This window comes from Neophocaena asiaeorientalis, unplaced genomic scaffold, assembly GCF_003031525.2.
Source record: "Neophocaena asiaeorientalis asiaeorientalis breed wild unplaced genomic scaffold, Neophocaena_asiaeorientalis_V1.1 scaffold483, whole genome shotgun sequence".
NCBI lineage: Eukaryota > Metazoa > Chordata > Mammalia > Artiodactyla > Phocoenidae > Neophocaena > Neophocaena asiaeorientalis.
The window spans coordinates 1037782-1044322 of NW_020175631.1; the positions used below are offsets into that span (position 1 = coordinate 1037782).

A 6541-nucleotide genomic window follows, 5' to 3' on the forward strand; every position below is an offset into this window, starting at 1 on the left:
AAAAAAAAAAAAAAAATATATGTATATATAAATTTTTTTTGACACTAATAACTAAACTGATTTTGAATTGCAATTAAAATAGATTATAAATAATATATATGTATGTATATATGTGTGTATATATATAAATTTACTACTTCCTAAAACATTACCTCATAAGGCTCTAATTAAATTAATTAAATGGGAAACGTATATATTTGTATTTGATTATACAGATAAGTGTTAAGCCCAACTTTCTAGGACATTAAAAATGTAACCTTTGAATAGTGTATTTCCATGGGATAAATTAAAATCTTTGGCAATTTTTCAAAATAGAATTTTAAAATGAAGAGACATTTCTCATTTTCAGATAGCTGTGTTAATATTTCCCATTTTTAAGAAAATCAGTTTGATTGAGTCTCTGACATACATCCTTTTAATGAGGAAATAAGAGCCTCCACATTATAAATAGAGATTCTAGTTACATCCAAGTTGGACTTACTAAATTAGCAAACACAATTCACTCATGTCCATAATATATAAAAGACTAGAAACTTGAACTAATGACTAACAGAAGCAGTGAGTAATCAGCTTAGGCAAAGTGCTGTGATATTTTCCTTTCTTCCTGTGGCTACAATCTCAATACAAATGAGAAGTCCTCCAGAAGGATTTCCTGCTACTTACTCCACTGTTAGAATCTTTCTAAACAGCAGAAATGCACAAGGCCACCTCTGGGGCTACTAGACCAGAGCATATTGAGATAAATTTTGAGCAAGCTTGACATGCATCTCCATAGTCTGGGGAATATTTATGAACAAAGCATCTGGTGTTAAATATCTTCTGGGTCCACAGGACTGGGTAAGGAGAAAGCAGTACAAGCACCCTGCACCCTCATAAGCAACATCTGGCAAAGATGTAGAGTTACCCATTGGCCTAGTGAAAATGCTGCACAGGTGGCCAGGCTCAAACCATCCTGACAGCACCCTATACAAGAGGGTGCCCTGTTGGGGAAAAGGATTCCAGCAATGTAACTCGATGGAGTGTACTTCCAGAAAGTGGGAAACTGAATGGATCTATGACATATGCAGGTACCCACAGGAGCCTTAGAAGTACCCATTAATACAACCAATGAAAGAATTCACATTTGCCTGACACAGAGAGCTCACATGATAATAAAACCAATCACAGAAGATATCTTCCCATCTTCTCTCAAAATACACTAGAGGAGGAAATGAGACCCAGAAGCAAAGGGTGAGAAGTAGAGAAGAAAGAGAAAAAAAACATGTTTGTCTTCCCACTACCAGTTCCCAAGCCAAGCGAGGTCACAGCTACATTGGTAAGTGGGGAAAAGCTTTCTGTTGTATGTGAGATTTAAGTTTTAAATTAAACCAGACTGGACTTTTTAATACCAAAAGGATTCAATATCTAAAAATAAGACTTCCTCTTACCAAGGAAATAAATATATAGCAAAAGATTCCAACAATTGAACTTTGTAGCAAAAGATTCCAGGCAAACTAGGAAGGGAGTATCAGAAATGTTTTAAAGCACTAGTATGGAGGAGGGGGAAAAAAGCCACTTTCTTATCTGTAACTTCACTGGATCCAATCCTTCTATTAAAGGGGTTAAATGCATGTCACCTCTCCTCCAGAAGCTCACAGTCCAATGAAGAATTAGTTGTGGGGTTGTTTGAATGTAATGCGAGATGTGAAAAGAAGCACATGCATTCATTAACAGGAGGGGCACACCATCTAGTGAGCTTGTGAAAGACACTGGTACCTTAAATATGAATCTATTAGCTATGTAACACATGTCAGAGATGGAGTAATGGGTTGTAATGAGTATTCTAGCCAGAGGGAGTTCTTTTCAGGAAGATTCCTATGTGAGGGAAGATAGGACATTCTGAGGAATTCAGTCCAGTGTGAATATTCCTCTCTGGAGGAACATCTTCCTCCACCTCAAAATGTTTTGTAGAGAGACGTGTGAGAAACCTAAGTGGGTAAGAAGGACCATTAGAAACTAATTCAAAAGACCTGTTTTATTTTGTTTATTTTTTCATCTCTGCAAAAATATTTGCTAACCACGGATAGAAAAATCAATTAACAGATCTCCGAAGCCCTTCGGCAGAGACCAGCCAAGGCTCAAAAAGAAGGTACAAACCGCAAGTAAAAAGAAACTTGAGGGGCAGCTAAGTAAAAAGTTCACTGGGGCTTCCCTGGTGGCGCGGTGGTTGAGACTCTGCCTGCCAATGCAGGGAACACAGGTTCGCGCCCTGGTCTGGGAGGATCCCACATGTCGCGGAGTGGCTGGGCCCGTGAGCCACAACTACTGAGCCTGCGCGTCTGGAGCCTGTGCTCCACAACAAGAGAGGCCGCGACAGTGAGAGGCCCCCGCTTGCCACAATTAGAGAAAGCCCTCGGCACAGAAACGAAAACCCAACATGGCCAAAAATAAATAAATTAATTAATTAATTTAAAAAAAAAGTTCACTTACTGGATCCAGTGGAAACACCGCATCCTCACTGGCACCATCAGGGAAGTCCAATTGTGTGGGCCAAGCCAGCTCTTCCTTCTCAGGCTCCCCCCGCCAGCACCTTGTTTCTCCCCTTCAGGTGTCGCTCCACCTCTGAGGCGCTATTTTCTCAGGCCGGTGAGGCGGCGGGCAACGAAACCTTCAAGGTGCTCACACCTTAACACTTCCTCTTCCGGCGGGTGTTCGCCAGCACCTGATGGCTCTCCGGGTTGTTCTGGAGCACCTTCTTGGTATGCCTGTAGGCCTTAGCCACTAGCAGTTTTGCTTCATGGTCCATTATCTGCCGGAGGCCCTGACTGAAGGGGCGCCGTTAACTGTGAGGCCCTGTGGTGCCTCGGGGAAGGAGATGGGCTGGATGCTCGGTGCCACACCAAACTGCTTCCCCCCGGAGTGGGCGGTGCGGGTGACCTTCCGCAGGGTGTCCTGTGCCTGGGAAGGGATCTTTTTGAAGGAGATGGTCCCTGACGACATGCGGCCGCCTAGGGCCTTGCACACCCTCTCCACCAGCGGCTCCATGGTGAAGAAGGGATGGTCTCTCACAAGCATCGGAGCCAAGCCCAGTGCGGCGTTTGTCTGTGGCGCGATGGCGCCTTTCACCACAGCCTCCGTGTGCTCGAGCGGCCAGTCAAACAAAGCATGGCCTGACTCGTGAAACGCAACCCCCTTCCTGTCATCCTCTGAGAGGATCCTGCTTTTCCGGGCAGCGAGAGAGGGAAAACTCGAGGTTCGCCGGTCGGTCTTCCTGCAGTTCTCGCGAGGCTTCGCTACAGAGCCCGGCTACACCCGCACAGCTGAGCCCTGCCTTCAGCTGACAGGCAACGCAGATGAACTCTGCTGGCCCGGATCAGCGCCGGCCTTTTCAGGTGCCGCTTGAAAACCTCCTGCATTTCCCGCAGCGTGGGAAGGTCGAGAAGGCTTGTGAAGTCGGCCTGGCCTCAGCAGAGCGTTGTCAAAAATGTCAGTTCAGTTGGTGGACGCCAGGACTCTGACGTGGTCGGTGGTGCACGGTTCAGCCATTTTCACAGAAGCTGGTTCAGAGTCCGCCCCGCCTTCGTGTTGCAGGAGCCGGACCTGGTGGTGGGGCGCTTCTTGCCCACGGAGTCAGTCTCCTCAATGTATGCGACTCCCTCCGGAGGAGGGCGTGGGCTTCCTTGAAGAGGCTCCACAAATGCGCAGGGCCGAGACCTCCACAGACTCCGGACCGGCCAGCGCCAAGGAAGGCACAGGCCTCCGTCACTACCACCTTGGCCAGCGGCGTCTTCCCACAGCCTGGGCAAACAGCAGCGCACCTTTCAGAACTTTGGCACTGAGCTGAAGGAAGCACTCCGGGCTCTTCAGGTAATCACAAACCCTTTGCATTTCCGCCAAGTCTTTTGAGGCTGACTCGTTTCCGCACCTTGTTGTCCACCATCATGAAACGAGGCATTTTAAGCTGATTAAAAACACTGAATCCTGCTTCCCTCCCCGTCTCTGCAGTCAAATGGAAACAATGCACGGCCAAGCCCAGCGCTGATTTCCCCAAGGCGGTGGGAACATTTCCTAAAAAGCTGTAGGAAACTGGGGGTCAGGGCCTTGCCTTCCGTATTCAGCTTCTCTTCAGCCTCCAGAGTTTCTCTTTTAAACCGTTCATATCTGCGCCTGCATTCAGTACACCCAGGCCAGCCGAGGACGCCGAACACTACAGCTCCGGGTGCAGGCCGACTCCCACCACATCCTCCCGGCCACCAGGTGGACCTGTGGGGCCTCGCCCGTGGCCAGCGCCTCGTAGACAAAGTCGGTCCCGGAATGTTGGCCCCGCAGGGGCTGAGGAGTGCAGCGGCTGCGCCGCCACAGCGACGAGGACAAGGTACAGGTGGTTCTCCCTCCCCTTGCGCCTCCTCCTCCTCTCCTTCGTCTTCAGGGCTCCTTCTCTTGGATTTAGCAGTGGCCTTAGTTTCTGCTTCATCCTTGAGGTGTTAAGTTAGTAAGTACCATCTAAAAGTTTGTAGAGTCTGACTGGATTCTGGATCAGGTGCTGTGTCAGCAACCATCCGCATATCCCGTCAGGGGTCAGCGTGAGCTGACGCACTTGCCAGCTCTGCGGGGGCTCGGCCTCCAACGCGGGGGAGACCCGCCGAGGCCTGTGAAGCACGTTTGTCTCCTCACCGACCCGCTCAGCCACCTGGGCCCGGTGCCCTGGCTGAGGGCACACTCCCCCTCCCCCACCCCACCCGCGCCCGCCTTTTTCTGTTGTTTGGACTTTAACCACTTCACCTTTGAAGGGGAAGCTATTTTGCATGGGAATTACGTTCCATCAGGCTTCTCGCTTAGAGCACTCCTCAAAACATCATAAAATGTGGTATACTTGTTGTTCTAATGAATCTTCAAGCCTTACTACCTTTCCAACCAAATAGTTGTCTCTGAGCTTGCCTCTTAGAGAAATTCTGGAGCCACTCTGTAAATATCAATATTATCAACCTTCAAATTGTATATACATATAGATGTAGAGTATACTAGTACAAATTTCATTTCATTGACTCCTACTGGTTTTGCATTTTTTTGAAGATTATTTCTTAGTTTCATTTTGTTTTAATGGAAGTACAGTGCAATGAAAACAACTTGATAAACTTGTAGAAATTATTTAAATTAATAAAAGCCCGTTACATGTTTACTAAGAGACCCAAACACTAGATGTTCAGACTTCCTATTTCTATGTAAGATGTTGATTAGTAGCAGCTACTGCTTTTGCATGCATCCCAAGGCTTATGAATAACAAGCCTTTTACCTCATTTTGTTTAGCATATGATGCATGGCTTTTGACTCTAGTCTAGGGATTTATTTGACTCACATTGTACAAGTTTTAGAAACACTACTGAAGATTTAGATTGAGTGAATACCCAAGGGCCTAGGTAAACCACTATCTAGATTGAGTTGTTATTTAAGTACTATTTAACAAAATTACATTTGCATCACCTGGGAATATTTTGAAGTGGCAATTTGATGTAGAGGACAGCTACTGTAAGGCTACTCACTTTAATTTATTCAAAGGGAAATCAAGTCATAAGAGGAAAAAGTCTCTATATTAAGATAACCATCGCTGCTAACTGGTGATACATGGACGTTCTTTCCTAGGCAGGGTTATTGATTTGGAAAGGACAGTTCTTTTGTTGCTGTATAAGAAAATGAAACTATCAGGGTTATATGTGTGTTTTTACCACATTTGTAAATTCAGTAAGAAAGGATTGGGCCATTGCATTTTATTCAGAGGTAAAAAGAGAAGGTAAATTTTTCTGCAGAGTATACATGTTTTATCCCAAATTATACTTTCAAAGTATGTACAGATTCTTAAATACTAACTGTGATCAGGTCATTATCTAATTACTAGCAGTTTTAATTTTTAAAAATATAATTACCTCATTTGATGGTTATAATATTAACACTTTTCATTTAAGCTGTCACATAGTGGGGAAATGCTGAACAGGATGTGTTTTTCTCTTGGAACACTCTAGGAATGATCTGCTTGTCCCTTTTTATAACTGTTCTTTTGCAAAGACTGATTAGAATAAAAAAATACATATTTTACCTGTTGAAAAAAATGGCCGACTATGCTAGTCACATTTAAATATAATTTACCATTAAAAGAAAGCATTTTGTAATCCCAGATTATTGGGGAAAATGTTTAAATAAATTTATAAAAATTTACACTTAAGAAAGACTCAATTCCTAGAATATCATTCATGAAATCTTCAGTAAAACAGCTAATGGCTTTATCATAAATACATTAATAATCTGTACCCAGTAACTACCCATGGTGAATGTTAGACATTCTAGTAGAAAACATGAATAATATGAAACACTGATTTCAAATTTCCAAAGGTCTAAGAATGAATAGTGTTAGTGTTTCTTTGAGAATTTTTAAAAATAAGTTCTTCTCTGGCTGCAAGCATCAAATTGTATATAAGATTGTACAAAATAATAAGATTAAAATATCTAGTATGTAGTTTTCCTACTCTTAAAGATATTCTTAATTTTTTAATTGCCAGTTCTGCTTAGT

General features: G+C 44.0%; 1 pseudogene; it reads right to left on the bottom strand.

Moving 5' to 3' along the window:
* Positions 1 to 2583: 2583 nt before the first annotated feature.
* LOC112390456 (paraplegin pseudogene) lies at positions 2584 to 3395 on the bottom strand (annotated as a pseudogene).
* Positions 3396 to 6541: the final 3146 nt, after the last annotated feature.